Raw genomic sequence first — 17969 nt, forward strand, 5'->3', positions numbered from 1 at the left:
TAAAAATAACTTAGGAACCCCACTATACCCGAGGCTGTACCTGATAACTAGAACCCAGTGATATCACTCACTCAAGATACCAGACTCAGTTCTAGAACCTCATGACTCCCACTGGACAGTATACAAGCAAAGAATAAGAGCAATGCTCTGCTCTGTACATCTGGAGAGACATCACCTTGATCTGTCCAGCAGCTAAAGCAGCTCTCCTCCCCTCCCCGGATCCAGAATTGGAGACTTTTAAAAACTGGACCAGTCCTTCACCTAAGATACATCACACAAGTGAGCAGCCTTGAGGAGATAGGCTTAGGACCTTAGTTAGGAATTTAGATTGTAAACCTTGTGTGATGACCATCAGCATAATAAAATATAACATTTGCTATACTAACTATGCATATCTACCTTCTGGCTCATGAAAGTTACGATCGCTTTCCTATGATGGATGATTAGATGTAAGTCTGCATCACAGTGAGGGAAGAAAAACTTTTCCAAACCAAATGCAAGATAACAGACTTTTAAAGAAACATTGAATGACTTGTATTATACACCTAAAGCAACTTGTTCTGTTCTAATTGATTTATAAGTCACAAGCACTTTTGAAAACAAATTTATCACTGTTTTTCATGTGTAAGTTTATGTGGTTGAAAGAATGTCTTCTTCCATGTGTGTACAGGACACTAGAAAAGAGTGTATGAGATCCCCTGGATTTGGAGTAGCATGTGGTTATGAGCCTCCCAACTTGGGTGCTGGATCTGAACTCAGGTCATCCCCAAGAATTTGTGCTGGACACTTGTCCATCCCCATAACACTTTTTTTTTTTTTTTTGGTTTTTTGAGACAGGGTTTCTCTGTGTAGTTTTGGTGGCTGTTCTGGATCTCGCTCTGTAGACCAGGCTGGCCTCGAACTCACAGAGATCTGCCTGGCTCTGCTTCCCAAGTGCTGGGATTAAAGGAGTGCACCACCACCACCCACCCATAACACTTTTTATCCAATAATTTAAAATCTTTCCACAGACTAACAACAACAAAACGAAAGAAAGAAAGAAAGAAAGAAAGAAAGAAAGAAAGAAGGGAGGGAGGGAGGGAGGGAGGAAGGAAGGAAGGAAGGAAGGAAGGAAGGAAGGAAGGAAAGAAAGAAAGAAAGAAAGAAAGAAAGAAAGAAAGAAAGAAAGAAAGAAAGAAAGAAAGAAAGAAGGAAAGAAAGAAAGAAAGGATCACTGGGAACATAATTCATCAATATTAAGAGTTTATATGCAGGCGGTGGTGGTGCACGCCTTTAATCCCAGCACTTGGGAGGCAGAGTCAGGAGGATCTCTGTGAGTTCAAGGCCAGCCTAGGATACAGAGTGAGTTCCAGGAAAGGCACAAAGACACACAGAGAAACCCTGTCTCGAAAAAACAAAACAAAAAAACAAAATAATGAGTTTATATATGATCAATTTGTACCATAAATTGATTACAATTCAAAGACTATGCCCAACAATTTAACAGGAAAGTTGATGCCAAAGCTACATGCAACGTGGAAACACTCAGAATACTCAATGGATTATTTTTTAAAAAAAAATAGTATACACATTGGCACAATGTGACCTTTATATTAACCACAAAAGCTACAATAATCAAGAATGTATAAATATTTATGATGGAATAAAGGGGACAGAGAGAAAAAGCCAAGAACAAAAGCAGGAAAATATAGTCAACTTTTAATTAAAAGACCTAAGAAAACTCAGCCAGTAAAAGTGTGATTTTGACCAATGTTACCCAGCTACCTATAATTCTATGTGTATAGAAATTTATTAAACACAGACTTCACAATTCCCACAAAATTAACTCACACTGACCCTTAAACTGTTATGTTTCTGACCCTCCAAGCTACTGGTATTTCTCTTAGAGAGGCCCCATGCTCTAGAGCTCCATCTGCAAATGGAGGTGATCCAATCCAGAGCCTACTATGGCTCTACAGTCCTCCCATGTCCCCTTGTGGTTTCAGGCAAACCCAGCCCCAATGGTACCAATCACAAAACAGTGTAGAAGAATAATTTAATGTTTCCTTCCTGACACATGGATTATGATACAAGATGTGGCATCTGACCTATGCAACGGCCCAACATCATACAAACTTCAGAAACCTCTGCAGCTCAGAAACACCTTTTGTCCCTGGAACTGAACTTCCCTGAATCACAATCACGATGGCTGGCAGTAGGAGAAAGTTAAAAGCATTCTAATCGTCGATTGCTGAAGGATGATCCCATTCATTACTTTCTACCAGTTTCTAAACTATCTGTAACATTTATAAGACAAACCTGAAAGTGGAATGCAATATTCAGAACTTTTAGAAACCAGGCCTTCAGTTTTCCAAACTGTCTTCACACTGCACACCAACAACAATGCCTCTGTGCACCCTGGACAGTGATATTACAAGCAGCATAGCCTCCCATGCCAGGGCGGCAGAGCCTCCCCCTCCCTAGGGAATCCACTCAGCAAGGCTCAGAAGCCAAGGGCCACTGTCCAGGTAACCACAGGGACCAAAAAAAACCACAGTCTGGCTCACAGTCCATCCCAGTCCCAGAAGCCAGGACTCTGACATCTCAGCCAATCTGCTCTTTCTGGTCTAGGGACAGTGGTGCCACATTCACCATAGCATGTCTTACGGTCTTTCTTACAGCTCCCTACAGCATAACCAGAGGAGAATCCTGGCAAGAACCTGTAAGCTACCTCCCACTGGTGCTCCTGATTGCCTTCTCAGAATCCCTCATTGACTAGGGCCACCTAGCTGGGCCCCAGGACATTAGCAGCTCCCCTATTTGGTGGGCAGAGAACAAATGACTCAGACAACACAGGCCTTCCCAGCTCTGCCCTTCCACCCTATGGTACAGGGCTGTAGTCTGGGAAATTAGTATTTTACTAGAATCTTCCAGTCTCCTAGAGCACTTCCTGTTCCTCTTTCAAGGGACAGGGTCCTTTGTGTGCACATTCATTCCATTACACACCCTATGTCCAGTGCAGCCGACCCATTGCTTCATAGCTGGGAAGTCCTAGTCAAACACAGCTCACATTCAAACAGTAACTGTTGTGAAAGCAAAAAGAGGCCATGAATTAGAAAACAGTGAAGGGTCTATGGAAGGGCTTCAAGGCAGGAAATATAGGATAGAAATGATGTAATTATAATCCCAAGAAATTATGTTAAAAAGTTGTAACAGTCTTTACGGCATGTGCTCCAGAGACTAGAGATTTGGAGCATACCAATTACTACTCATGCCATTTCTCTCAGTTTGTACATCTTAAATCTGGAAAACACAGTCATGTTAGACAGGGCCACACCATTTTATCCAGTTCTTCTATTTTGGTTGAACTAGTGTAACTACAGTAATTTGGTTTCACAATAGTTCAGTTCTTTATCCAGATTCTTGATTGCCTGATCTGTGGACCCAAGACATGGCAGTCAAAACATTTTTCAATCATCTATCCCTCTTCACTTTTAAGTTCCCAATAAAATCTAGAAAAGTTGAAGGACACTCATACACTGGTCTGTTTTTCCTTCTCACAGACCAGTCAAGGCCCAGCCTGGAAAGAGTTAAGAGGACTGTCTTTCTAGCACTGGGCAGCAGAGGCAGGATTAAATATTCAAAGCAATTCTCAACTACATAGTGTGAGACAAGCCTGAGCTACAGGAGACACTGATCTAAACCAGTGGTTCTCAACCTTCCTAATGCTGTGACCCTTTAATACAGTTCCTCATGTTGTGGTAACCCCCCCCCTCCCCAATATAAAATTACTTCCATTGCTACTTCATAATTATAATTTTGCTATTGTTATGAATTATAATATAAATATCTGTGTTTTCCGATGGTCTTAGGCCACTCCTGTGATAGAGTCATCTGATCCATGAAAGGGAACCACAACCTCCAAGACTGAGAATCACTAAATTAATCTGATATACATATAAATAAATAGTACTTAAGAAAAAAATGAAATTAAATTCTTAATGACCAGGAAACATGGGAAAATAGAAACAAATAGAGATTAGAGCAGTAATTAGCTAAAAGAAAATGAAATTTCAAAAATGACAACAATTGACTTTTTAAAAAGATAAAAATAATTGGAAGAACATGAGACTATCCTGACTTTGAAACAGAGTGGGCACTTCCCTGGTAGAGAGAATGCCATTAATAAGAGACTGCATGACTTTGTCCATGTAAAATGTTAGCTGTTGAGTGCTGTAAGCTGACACAGATTTATAGACAATGGTCTGTGTCTTAAAACTCCAAGCTGACTTAACGTGTCAACCAGGACTGCACATATCTGCATAGGAGAGTTCCCTAAGTGGAAACTGAGTACTCAGTGGTTTAAGCTGTGCTCCCTAAACTGTACACCCACCAATGCTGTCTGTGTTCATTCACATGGAAGGAATTAATACTTGCTGAGAAATTACACAGAAAGTCACTAATCCTCCCCTATTAGGTCCTTCTTTATAATGGAGACCCCTGCAGCTCACTGCCCTTCAGTCTGTGATCTAGCTGTTGTCTAGTCTGCTTCCCCCTGCAGTGTACACAGTACACTTTCCTCCTCTTCTGTCCTGTATGCTCCACATACAAATCTTTTTCCTGTTACTGCAATGGACATCCCTCATTGTGACTCAAACTGGTAATTTTTGAATTCTGTGGTGCTATAGACCTGTAATCCAAGGATTTAGGGTGGTTAGTTGGGAGGACAGTAAGGGCAATGCCCTGTGGGGATGCAGACATGGTTCAAGTCCACCTCAATTAACACTGGAGACCTTGACTCAAAATTACTTTTCAAAAGGGCTGGAGAGCTGGGTGGTGGTGTTCCATGCCTTTAATCCAAGCACTTGGGAGACAGAGGCAGGTGGATCTCAGTGAGTTCAAGGCCACCCTGGTCTACAAAGTGAGTTCCAGGACAGCCAGCAGTGTTACACAGAGAAACCCTGTCTGGGGGGCAAAAAAAGGTTGGAGATGCAGCTGTTCTAGAATTAATATACCTTTATGGCACACTAGGACTTAATGTTGCATGTGACCCTTCAATAACCCATTGAGAAGCATGTTAGAGGCCTGTTTTGAATGGGGGATGGGTCTTTTGGCTGGTTGTAAATCAATGTTGCCTCCTTTGTTAAAGGAATATAGCTTAATAACTGATTAATCCTGGGGAACAGGAATTTACATCCTATCACACTAATTACTAACAGGCATGGTCAACATACTATTTATCTTTGGAGTATTTGGGAGGCAGCCCTCCCTTAGCTAAATTCTACTTCGTGTGGCTCATAAGATTTGATAAATCCTAATACCATCAATTCTATTCTTCTATATCACAGTTGAGCAGTGGAGTGCTACTTTACACATGCGATACTGTTTACAAGCTCCACAAAATTAACTCCAGACGGATCCCAAACCTAAATGTTAAATATTAAAAGTGCGGAACTTCTGCAACATACTAGGAAGATCTGGGCTCTCCGAGTTTGGTAAATCTGCCTTATGATACTAGCACGGCAGGCGCCTGCATTACACAGTGACGTCAACAAGGAGGAAATTTCAAAGCACAGACCTGCTCCCAATACTCTGCACGGACGCAGCCCAGGGAGTGAAGTTATTCAGAGGCTGCCGCCTGGCCCTGAGAGTTGCAAGGACCATGCAGGACCACTCGGGACCCGGCAGGAACACGCCGAACTCAAGCTTCTGCCCGCTGGTTCCCAGCCAGCCTCTGGGAGAACCCACCACACCGGCACCCGCGGCTGAGCCGGCGGTTGACCCCAATCTGGGGACAGCAGCCCCTAACTCACCATTGTGCGACTGCCAAGCTTGCCGGTGCTCCCCGAAGCAGGACCTAAGGAGCAGCACACAGGACAACTTCCGCCTTCCTCTATGGAGAAGCATAGCCAGGGACCTGGAGACTAGAAAAGCCCTCCCATCTCTCTGGCGAGTCCGCTGGAGGCTCTGATTGGCTAGTGAGGTCTGAGTGACAGAACCGGGTGAGCTGGAAGGAAAGCACAGAGGTTCCCACCCATGGCTTCCACCCAAGCAAGGACCTATCCCAGATTGGATGCAAATTTGTGCCCAATTCCACAGCATATTCCCAGTTTTAGAGAAGGAGCTCTGTTTTTACTCTATGCATCAGGGCCTTAGAAAAAGTTCCCAAGGTCTAGGAAGGTTTCCAAACTCAATGAGACCTGGCTTAACAAGTATCTTCTAGAAGTTCTGCACTTCGCATTTAACAGTTAGGTGTAAGATAAATTTGCAGTTAATTTTGTGGAGGTAGTAAATGATATCTCAGGTACTGGGCAATACTCCACTACTAAGCTGTGATGTAGAAGAGAATTGTGTATAAAAAGATTTACCAATGTGCCGGGCGGTGGTGTCACATGCCTTTAATCCCAGCACTCGGGAGGCAGAGCCAGGAGGTTCTCTGTGAGTTCAAGGCCAGCCTGGGCTACAAAGTGAGTTCCAGAAAAGGCGCAAAGCTACACAGAGAAACCCTGTCTCGAAAAACAAAAACAAAACAAAAGACTTACCAATTCTTGGGAGATAGTAAGTCACACAAAAGAGAATTTAGGTAAGGGAGGGCTGCCTCTAAAATATCCCAAAATAAGTAGTATGTTAACCAGGCCTGTTAAAGATTAGGATGCTAGAATGTAAATGTTTGTTCACCTTCTATGTATACTGGTAGTGGTCACATGTCTGTGACAAAAAGTGCTAATTGGATGCTAAGGAAACATATCTCTGTAGTAAGCTGGGGCATCACAGTTTAAAGAGGGATTTCTTCCTTGTCTTGTACTGGATTCTGTAAACATAAATTTGATGGTGTTTTGTTATATATTTCCTGTGTCTTTTTATCGCCTACATACATCCATTAAAAAAAGCATGGTTAGCAGGGCGGTGGTGGCAAACGCCTTTAATCCCAGCACTCAGGAGGCAGAGGCAAGCAGATCTCTGTGAATTCGAGGCCAGCCTGGGCTACAGAGTGAGTTCCAGAACAGGCTTCAAAGCTACACAGAGAAACCCTTGAAAAAGCATGGTTATAGTAGTGATGCCATGTATTATATTGACTGTTTTGTATTTTCTCTAAGGTTTAGTTTAACAGATTGTACCTAGGAAATATTAATTTTTACATTATCTTATACACAGCTTCTATTCAGCTTTCATTTATTTAACTGTTGTTGCTCAGTGCTATCTTAAGACAAACAATTGGCACCTTCCTATGATCAGCTGTGTCTGCTTACAAAGAATGACCACCACCAGGTTTGCTGACTGTTGGCATTCCATTATAGAAGGGATCCCCTCCTTCTGAGTATACAGCCTCTTTCCCAAGCAACTTTACACAATTCTGCCCTAATGATATGTGACCTTGTGGATTGGAAAAGGAGCTAGAGTACATGGCCTGGAAAGGACTTGGGAGGAGGTGAATTCTGGATATGCACCTATAAGAAAATCATCTTTAAATGTTTAACTTGAATGCTACCAGGGTTACCTCCGATGTACACTGAGAAATGCAATGTAATGCTGGAGTATATGGACAGTGGAAGAATAGAGAGAAGGTGAGCTCCACATATGCAGGTGTATGAGAACCACTGTATATACGAGGCATTGAAACATTCCAGTGTGGCTGTTTTGGGTTATCTGTCTTGGAGTTTCTATTGCTGCGGAGAGACACCATGACTATGACAACTCTTATAAAGTAAACCATTTCATTGGGGCTAGCTTACACCTTTAGTCCATTATCATCGTGGTGGGAAGCATGGTGCTGTGCATGCAGATGTGGTGCTGGAGAAAGAGTTGAGAGCTCTACATCCAGATCAGCAGGTAGCAGAACGTGACTGTGACACAGTTCTTACAACAGGGCCATAACTACTCCAACAAGGCCACATCTCTTAACAGTGCCACTCCCTATAGGACTATGGGGACCATTTTGATTCAAACCACCACAATATCCAAACTCCTATAAGTATCTCAACCATGCTCAGTAAGTAACCTCAAAAACTCATTGGTTTCCCCAGGGTGGACTTTGTGAAACTGTACTTTGCATTGTCATTGGGACTTATCAGGATGTGCTAAATTTTGCTTTGTCCCCCTCCACCAGGGAGAAAATTCTCACAACAGATCATAAATATTAAATAGATTTGTTAATGTTGCTATGTCTCATGGTATTAGAAAAAGGAAGCAGTACAAAAAAGAACATGATAGAAGAATGGAAATACGGAAATGGTGTAGTAAAGGACTTAGATATATGAAGATGATAATGACTGGATGGCTCCACATTAAAAATGACTAGAAAGTTTTGCATATTATGAAGGTCTGAGTAATTATTTAAGGTACATAAAAGATGAAACTGAGAGATCATATAATGTATTAAAGTTAGCAAGGTCAGATATCAACTATTTCAAGGACTGGCTAAAATATATGTCAATTAAGTTTACTGAGTTATATCTGGTTATTGAAATACTATATAGTAGTTAAAAGTACCAAACTAGTGTAAAACTGATTTTCCAGGTGTTTAAGAATCATTCTTGGCGGCAATTCCAATGTGGTTAGAGGGACTAAAACAGAGAATACTTCTCTCCTTGCCCTACAAGGTCAATAAAGTCCCAGGGACTAAGGCCATTGATTACTTATCTTGTTCATGGAGACCATGGAGACCCCACTCAATGAATGTGAAACATTATCCAGTCTACAAAAGGAGGATCAATGTGGGAAAGATTTCCTCCAGGCTTCAAAAGAAGCCACAGTACCTAAAGCAAAGCCTTTGACTCATCCTCACATTAATGGACAACTGGTAAAAGAAAGACTAGAAGAGTCTGAGGTTCCTCTAAAGCCCAAGTGAACCCTGAGGACTAGTTGCTCCAGTGGCCTTGACAGCACAAAAAGAAAGATTAATTTTGGCCACCTGCATGGTCTTCAGCACTCAGCAGGAAAGTTTAACTAAAGACTAAGAGAATTGGTAACACCTCAAGGGATTGCACTCCACAGACATTAGACTTAAGAGTACATAAGATGTTAATTAGATAAGATGTTATTTAGACAATCAATCTCACTAATATTTTCTTAGTGAGACTTTGCCCAGATGTGATACCTCAGACCTTGGCTCACTGAGCATCTGCCCACAGCCATGGAAGATAGGCCCATGATTGTTTTAACCCCCAAATTAAATGATGGCTAAATACTTCCATTATCCCTATCCAGAAGCCACATGGGAAGGACCTCATGCTGACTTTTATCTGCTGAAACAGCTATAGAAGGGTATAAAAGCTAACTATGGATTCATTACTCTGGAGACCAACCCCAGAGGTCAAAGGAAAGCATCTAATAGATGGGGGCAATTGTGAATCCATCAAGAATGGCTTATGGACTTTGGACATTTTAGTCCTTTATAGACACCAAGAAAGGAATTTCTTTCCTGTCTATATCAGAGAATTTGGACTTTAAGAGAGGCCTTGTGGAATGGTATCCCAATACTGCCACTTGATACCCCAAATTCAGCTGCAAGGAGACAGAACAGTCATTGCCCCAATCCTATAATGGCAGTTAGAGTTACCTCTTCAGAGGGAGGTGGGATAATAACTGGAGGTAGAAATTGACTAGGATTTTATAGTAAAAAGTAGTAATGAAGGCCTGTTAAGAAAAAAAGGTCCTGCCGGGCGGTGGTGGCGCACGCCTTTAATCCCAGCACTCGGGAGGCAGAGCCAGGCGGATCTCTGTGAGTTCGAGGCCAGCCTGGGCTACCAAGTGAGTTGCAGAGAGGCACAAAGTTACACAGAGAAACCCTGTCTCAAAAAACCAAAAAAAAAAAAGAAAACGAAAAAAAGGTCCTTGTTGGTAGAGATTAACAACAGATATCCCAAAAGCAAGAGACATCAGTTTATCAAAAGAAATAGTTGGATTATCCCTTGTATAATAAAGGGATTTATTTCTAGAGCCTCTACATTCTATACTGATGTAAATAAACCAGTAAAGCCAGTTTATAAGTAAGGAAAATTAAATAAACTGGCTCAAAGCCCTTATGATTCAGTTCATAAATCAGAATTATATGCTACTCTCATTGTATTATTATATTTTCCAGAACCTCTTTATATAGTTACTGACTCTCAATATGCAGAAAAGAGTTGTTTTACATATAGAAACTGCTGAATTTATCCCAAATTATTCTGAATTAACATTTTATTTATTCAACTATAACAAGTAATCAAAAATAGAAATCATTCCTTGTATATAACACATAACAGATCCCATACAGGTCTACCAGACCCTCTAGCACAAGGAAATGGCAAAATTGTTCAACTATTGGTAAAAAATGCACTGGAAGCCTCAGAATATCACAAGAAACATCATATTAACAGCAAATGTTGGAAGAATATCACAAGAAACATCATGTTAACAGCAAAGGTTGGAAGAATATCACAAGAAACATCATATTAACAGCAAAGGTTTGACGATTTTTCTATCACTTGGCAAGGGAATTCCAGGCTGTAAATAGCCCATTGACTGTATCACCTTATTTGTGACTCTTATATCTGTTAACATTCTTTATTTTCCAGATTTCTTTTTAATGACAAATACAGAATTCCAAGGACTGGCCAATTCTTCAATATGTTGAGCATTGAGCTGCTCCTGAACAAGCTGTTCTAGTCCCTGTAATTTCTCTGATGTCAAAGATCATTTTCCACCCACATAGGTTTGTCAGTTAACCATTTTAAAGGTAGGGCTGTTGGCATCTTTGAAAAACCAACAGCTGTTGTTTCCTGCTTATGTACAACTTGAATGGTCTATGACTGTTCTTGATAATACCTTCTAATATTTCTCTCAGAAGCATTCCTTATTTCATGGTTTGTTTCTAAGACTGGAGAAATGTTAATCTGTGTTTTCCATTGCTGCAACAAATCACATTCCCATAAATTCATTGCTATGTTAGCCACGTATCATTTTAATTTTTCTATCCATCTTTCTGGCCCTTTACACTCAACCCATCTTGCAGTTTGTTTCACCTCAGATAAAGTTCAAATCCATAGAAGCTGAACATTTACCTCCTAAAGAGGCCAACTTGGATGTCAAGATTTTGTTGAAATTATTGTTACATTTGCCCCGTGTCTAAAAGACCATCAATTTCAATGTCATTTATTTATATTTTAACTTTGGTTTTTGACCATTTATAGCAGTTTCCAAAAATACTTGTTTTCTGGTCTTTGCTGAGTTTTTGTTGTATCTATTTTTTAAAAAATTTATTTATTTGTTATGTATACAGTGTTCTGCTAGCATGTATGTCTACAAGCCAGAAGAGGGCACCAGATCTCATTACAGATGGTTGTGAGCCACCATGTGATCGCTGGGAATTGAAATCAGGACCTCTGGAAGTGCAGCCAGTGCTCTTAACCACTAAGCCATCTCTCCAGCCCTTGTTGGATCTATTGAAGCTGTTGTGTCTTCAATCACATTCAGAGCAGCATGGGTTTTTAACAACTGGTATTGTCTTTTAATTGCTGTGGATGAGTTTCTCCCATGCTGTCAAGAAATGATTGAACCAGATTTTATATTGGGGCCTGCAGCAGGCCCCTCAGGGCATTTCCTGATGGCAAAGGGTTACCTTGCCTGTCCCTTGTTCTGAATTCATTAGTCCAATGCCTATCTTTGCCAGACTTTCTGCATACTGTCAGGATTAATTTTAGAAAAAATATTGTTTCTAGGAACACCTTGCCTACAATCCCTTTCCAAATCACCTTGTTTACCACAATTAAAATATCTGACATTTTTTTCTTGAAATTTTTAGAAATCACTTCTCCTATTCGGTATCATTATAAGTCTAAGATCCAATATCAGCTGTATTTTGGATCCACTACACTATGGATGCTGATCTTGACTTAGGCCTACTCACCCTTTGGCATTATTAATTAGTGTTTTCTTTTCTTCTTCTTCTTCTTCTTCTTCTTCTTCTTCTTCTTCTTCTTCTTCTTCTTCTTCTTCTTCTTGTTTTATCTTATTTTATTTTATTTTTTTTTGTTTTTCGAGACAGGGTTTCTCTGTGTAGCTTTGCGCCTTTCCTGGAACTCGCTTTGGAGACCAGGCTGGCCTTGAACTCACAGAGATCCGCCTGGCTCTGCCTCCCGAGTGCTGGGATTAAAGGCGTGCGCCACCACCGCCCGGCATCTTATTTTATTTTTTTGTCTAACTTCTGAATGTGATATCATTCTATTTACAGCTGAAGTCAATCTTCATAAAAAAAAAATCAGTGAAGGCTTCTTTTGGACCTCGAATAATTTTAGTAAATGACTCAAGTCCTCTTTACTGATTCTTCAACCCTGTCCCAAACATTCAAAGCTGCTATATGTCATAGAATCAAGGTGTGATCATCAAGTGTAGACTGTCTTTGCATTTCAGCATTATGGCCCTCACCAAGAAAATTTCCACTGATCTTGGGAAATTTCAATATCTCTAGTCCTTCATTGCTCTATGACCCTAGCTTTGTTTCTACCATGTTTTCCATTGTAATTGAGGACAACATTCCAATTTGCTGTAGCAAAATATTTCCAGTCTTGTGGAATAATTTTGTTCCTAGTTGCCCATGAACTTAACACCTGCTTCACAAAGGGTGCATACTGCATGAAATGACTGCTTCCTTAAATCTCTTAAAAATCTATCATTTCTACAGGATTCCAATTAACTTCTGCAAAGGGTGTGGGTGCCTATCATATGGTGATCCTTCTTGTAAGGTAACTGGATAAATTAAGATTGGTTTTCTAATAACCTTAGGCTGTTCCTCTTCAGTTTCATAATACAATGGTATGGTGGGTTTTGCTCTAAATTCCCATCTGTATCTGAGTATTTTTCTTCTTTTTATTAGTAGGTCTTCCTGAAGTTTGTATCTTATCAATAGTAGGCCCTTCTAAGACTTTTTGTTTGTTTGTTTGTTTCAAGACAGGGTTTTTCTGTGTTGTTTTGGTGCCTGTCATGGATCTTGCTCTGTAGACCAGGCTGGCCTCAAACTCATAGAGATCCACCTGGCTGTGCCTCCCAAGTGCTGGGATTAAAGGTGTGTGCCACCACTGCCTGGCTAAGACTTTTATCGTAACAAATTTTTATTATTTTCATTAGTTAAGTCTTTCTAAGGGTTGTATCTTATCAGCCAAAATTTCGTTTTCATTAGTAAGTCGTTCTAAGGATTCTATTTTTATCAAATTTGAATTTTTGATAGTTATCAAGCCACCTTTTAAAGGAAAAAATATGAATTATTGTCTTAGGGTTTACTACTGCTGTGAAGAGACACCATGACCACGGAAATGCTTATAGAAAAAAGCATTTAATTGAGAATGGCTAGCTTACAGTTTCAGAGGTTTGGTCCACTATGATCACAAAGGGGAGCATGGAAGCATGCAGGCAGATGTGATGCTGGAGTTGAGAGTGCTACATCTTGCAGGCAACAGGAAGTCGACTGACTGCCACACTGAGGTAAACTTGAGAAAAAGAGACCTCAAAGCCCACCAATACAATGAAATACTTCCTTCAACAAGGCCACACCTCCTAATAGTGCCACTCCCTTTGGGGGCTATTTTCTTTCAAACCACCTCAATTACTAAACTGATAGTAGTTATAATCAGCATTATGTCAATGCCAGCTCAGTGGTTTATCCCCTCATTTATGTTTTCCATTTGCAAGCCATTCATAGTAGCACTATACAGAGTCCCAACTCCCTACTTTGTAACATTTCCAATTCTTAACCTTTAATATTGTTTAACTCTCCTTAAGGACTTGCCAAGTGTCTAACCAAATCTGCTGGTTTCTCAGTTTGTCTGCAGCAACAGAGCTGTCATCAGAGACAGCTGAAATTTTCAAGCATGAGCCCATGTTCTAGAGTCCTGCAGTCTTGCAGAGGCCCAGGGGGTGGCTTCAGTGGCACCAGCTGGCAAGTTTTGTCCGTCTGTGTGGCCATGCCATGCACTGGAGCACCATATGCTGTTTTTCTGCCAGCACAGAGGCTGCACATGAATCTAATGATATTTTAATTATTGTCTGAAGCCTCATGGCCCCTCAAGCTACGGCCTGGTGGGGCTTATTTACAATAAGACTCAGGAGTCAAAGGCTGGGGTAAAAACCTGCTAGCTCAAAGATGCTAGTAGGAACTAGCTGATATTTCTTCTTGGCCAGAGACACTACAAGAGACCCACCTCTTCCCTTGTTCCAGAACCAAGAGGAAGATCAAACTCCAGTCCTCACCCTTTCCTTCCTGTGCATCATCTCTATTCAAATTGCTGGCTTCTCTACCTGCTAATTCTGGGCAGCTAGGTTTAACTTTATTGGCAAGGAGTGTCAGAATACAATCAAAATATTCCACAACAGAAAGAGATGGTGGAAATGATGTAATTTTAATCCCCAAAATTATGTTAAAAAGTTGAAACAGACTTCATGACTATGTGATCCAGAGACTAGGGATTTGCATGAGAGCACACCAAATATTACTCAAGGCTTTTCTCTAAGGCTGTATATCATAATCTGGAAAATACAATCATGTTAGGTAGGGCCACACCATCTTACCCAGATCTATTTTGGTTGAACTAGAGAAATTACAGTAATTTGGTTTCACAATATGTTCAGTTCCCCATCCAGATTCTTGATTTCCTGGTCTGTGGCCAGTTAGGACACTTATCAATAATCTAAGATTGATTACCTCAGTACTCATAGCTAATGTCAACTACTGTCACAGCAGGAAAACCTTTACCCTCCTTCTTGCCCATAGCTTTCTGCGCTGTGATGACACCTGCTTTAAAGTTGGTCAGTGAACTCAGTTCTTACATAGGTCCCTCTGCATTTGTAAGTTCCCAATAAAAGCCAAAGAGGTTAGAGGACTCTTGTTCATTGGTCTATTTTTCCTTCTCACAGACCAGTTAAGATCCAGACTAGGAGTGGCAGGACTGTCTTCCCATCCCTGGGCAGCAGAGGCAGGATTAAATATTCAAAGCAATTCTCAATTACAGTGTGAGACAAGCCTGAGCTATGGGAAAAACTGCTCTGAACAGATATAATCAATAGCACCTGAGAAAAATGGAAAGAAATTATTAATGACTAGGAAATATTTGAAAATAAAGACATGAAGATTAGAGCAGTGATGCATATAAAGAAAATCAAACTTTAAAATTGAAAACAATAACTGACTTTTTAAAAAGCTGGCTCTACTGGCTCTAAAAAAAAAAAAGAGCAGGCCTTTCTCTGGTTGTCTCTGGTTGAAAGAATGGCATTAATAAGATACTGTTTGACCTTGCCCCTATGTGCAATGTTAGCTGCTGAGATCTGTAACCTGACATACACAGTTCCAGCCAATGGCCTTTTACTCAACCTGCTGAGCTGACTTAACTGTGCCAACTAAGACTGCATATATCTGCAAAGCAGAGCACCCTAGTTGGAATTTCAATATTTATGGGCTCAAGCTCACCTCCCCAAATTGTACAGCCACCAATCTGGCCTGGCTTCATTAACATGAGATAAATAAATATATGCTGGTAAATTACAAAATCGCTCCCCCTGCCACAATCAGGTCCTTTTTCATAATGGGGACTCCATCAGCTGATTGCCTACCCTGTTTCCACTGTGGTGTACACAATAAACTGTTCTTCCTATTCTGGTGTGAAGGCAGAAACTATGATCCTCATGCAAATCCTTTTCCAGTGACTGCAATGGATAGTTTACTACATGACTCAAATGAGTAATTTTAAAACTCAGTGGTGGTACAGCCCTTTATTTTAATAATTTAGTTGGTTTAATCAAGAGAACAGCAAGGTCATGGCCCTGGAGAGTAACGGAAGGGGATCAAGGCCACCTAAGTCAACATAAGAGAGCTTGTCTCAGAAACAGTTTTCTACAACACTGGAGGTACAGCTCTTCTAGAATTAATATACCTTCCATGGGAGAAATCACTCCATACGCTTAAAGTTATAAACAATAATCTCTTTAACAAAAGTGTGCATCTGGCTAACACTAAAAGAGGAGCCAGCCTAGAATAGACTTTACATTCCTCATATGCTGTCATCCTCAAGTCTCTTTTAGGTTCAGGTTCCAGGTTGTACATTGAACAATTTATTTATTTATTTATTTATTTATTTATTTATTTATTTATTTATTTATTTATTTATTTTTTTGGTTTTTCGAAACAGGGTTTCTCTGTGTAGCTTTGCGCCTTTCCTGGGACTCACTTGGTAGCCCAGGCTGGCCTCGAACTCACAGAGATCCGCCTGGCTCTGCCTCCCGAGTGCTGGGATTAAAGGCGTGCGCCACCACCGCCCGGCTACATTGAACAATTTAAAGGACAGGAGACTGCAAGTCTACCACTTGGGCAGATGGAGATTTACAGAGGAAATCTATCTTTTAGATCATACGATGTACATTTAAAAGATGTTATCAATGGATTTAAAAGAATTGCCACAATTCTTACACATACAAAGGGCAGAGAACACAAATACAGAAAATATCAAGGGATAGTCACCTATCAGCACTGTGGATGCTGTTCTTAGATGAATAGTCTTGCTGAGCAACTCTATCCTCAGGATAAGGCTGATTTGCTTCAAAGCAGGCTGGCTCAGAGGAAGGTCACAGCTGCTTCACTTTAACTAGCTCTGCCTGCTGTCTCAGGGCTGTGACATCACTGTAGAGAATTCCATTTTTAAGCTCTATTTCTGTGTTTTGTATGAGTGTTTGCCTGCAAGTGTTTGTGCACAGTACCTGCAGAGGCCAGAAGAGGAAATCAGATCCCTTGGGATTGCAGTTACAGGAGATGGTTAGCTACCATGTGGTTTCTGGGAATGGAGCCTGTGTCCTCCATAACAACACCCAGGGCTCTTAACTGCTAAGCTGTCTCTCTAGTCAACTCTTTATTAAAAATTCATTTTTATATACTTTAAATAAAATATATTACATCATTTTCCCCTTCCTGTCCTCTCTCCATCCCTTCACAAATTCTTCCCTTCCAATTTCATTCTTGTTAAGCATGTGTGATTAAGCTTGCACAAATACATGAATAAAATCTGCTGAGTCCTTTTCTGTTGGTTGTGTATATGATTTCAGGGCTGAACACACTGCATTGGATATGCAATTAGGGAGCTCATCCCTGCCTAAGGCTAATTCTCCCACTTGGAGGAAAATGCCACTGTTTAATGAACAACAGGAGTCAGACTCTGAAGTGACCTAGGCTGCCTTGGACAAGAAACATTATTAATAGAAAACCTGGGGTGTAAATACCTCAGCTAACACTTGTTGGTGCCATGCACTGAAGTTCTGGAGCTACAGGGAAAGCTATGGACACTGGCCAGAACCAATCATAGGACACTGGCCAGAACCAATCATAGTCTCCCTTAGTTCTTTTGGACTCCCACCATACTCCATTGACCATTTTAACCTTAGATGATTTTGAAATCATGAAATTCCTGCCACTGCTTCCTAAGTACCATGATTACAAGTCTGTGACACCATGCCCGCTTAGGTGGCTTCAACTTCATTTAGTGAGTCATTAGAATGATGGGATGAGTAAGAGGAGCAGTTACACTTAAGTACATTCAAAACCAATGATCTTCATGAGCCTGGGTTTCACCATCTGTAGAATAAGGACAGTACTCTGCCCCAGTTCCTTGATGAGTTATAACAGACTCAATGATAAAGAAAAACAATACTCATCACAATTGGAAGACAGTGGACTTTAAGGTAAGAACACTGTATTTAACGAGAGCCTTCTTCTGTTACTGGAATTAGGACCAGAGCCTGTGTCCTGGCTACCCTAACCAGCCAGGCTCAGCTACTCATCCTTATTAAGCCAATTAAAAGAACCAACTTAACAAATGGTGATATGCCCACCTATAATGCAGATACTCTGGAGGCAATGTGGGCAGATCTCCTTGATGTCCTAGGACAGCCTAGTCTATACAGTCAGTTCTACGTCAGACAGAGAATCAAGTGAGGCACTTGTTAAAATGAAAAAGAAAAAAGAAAACTACTAA

The 17969-nt window shown here is 40.7% G+C and overlaps 2 pseudogenes; both read right to left on the minus strand.

The window, feature by feature from the left end:
* Nucleotides 1–5889, minus strand: part of LOC128119192 (zinc finger protein 431-like) — a 62318-nt pseudogene extending 56429 nt beyond the window's left edge.
* LOC128119191 (zinc finger protein 431-like) overlaps nt 1–5901 on the minus strand; it is a 28437-nt pseudogene extending 22536 nt beyond the window's left edge.
* Nucleotides 5902–17969: the final 12068 nt, after the last annotated feature.

The sequence above is a fragment of the Peromyscus californicus genome, unplaced genomic scaffold (genome assembly GCF_007827085.1).
Source record: "Peromyscus californicus insignis strain IS unplaced genomic scaffold, ASM782708v3 Scaffold_23__1_contigs__length_62951481, whole genome shotgun sequence".
Lineage (NCBI taxonomy): Eukaryota > Metazoa > Chordata > Mammalia > Rodentia > Cricetidae > Peromyscus > Peromyscus californicus.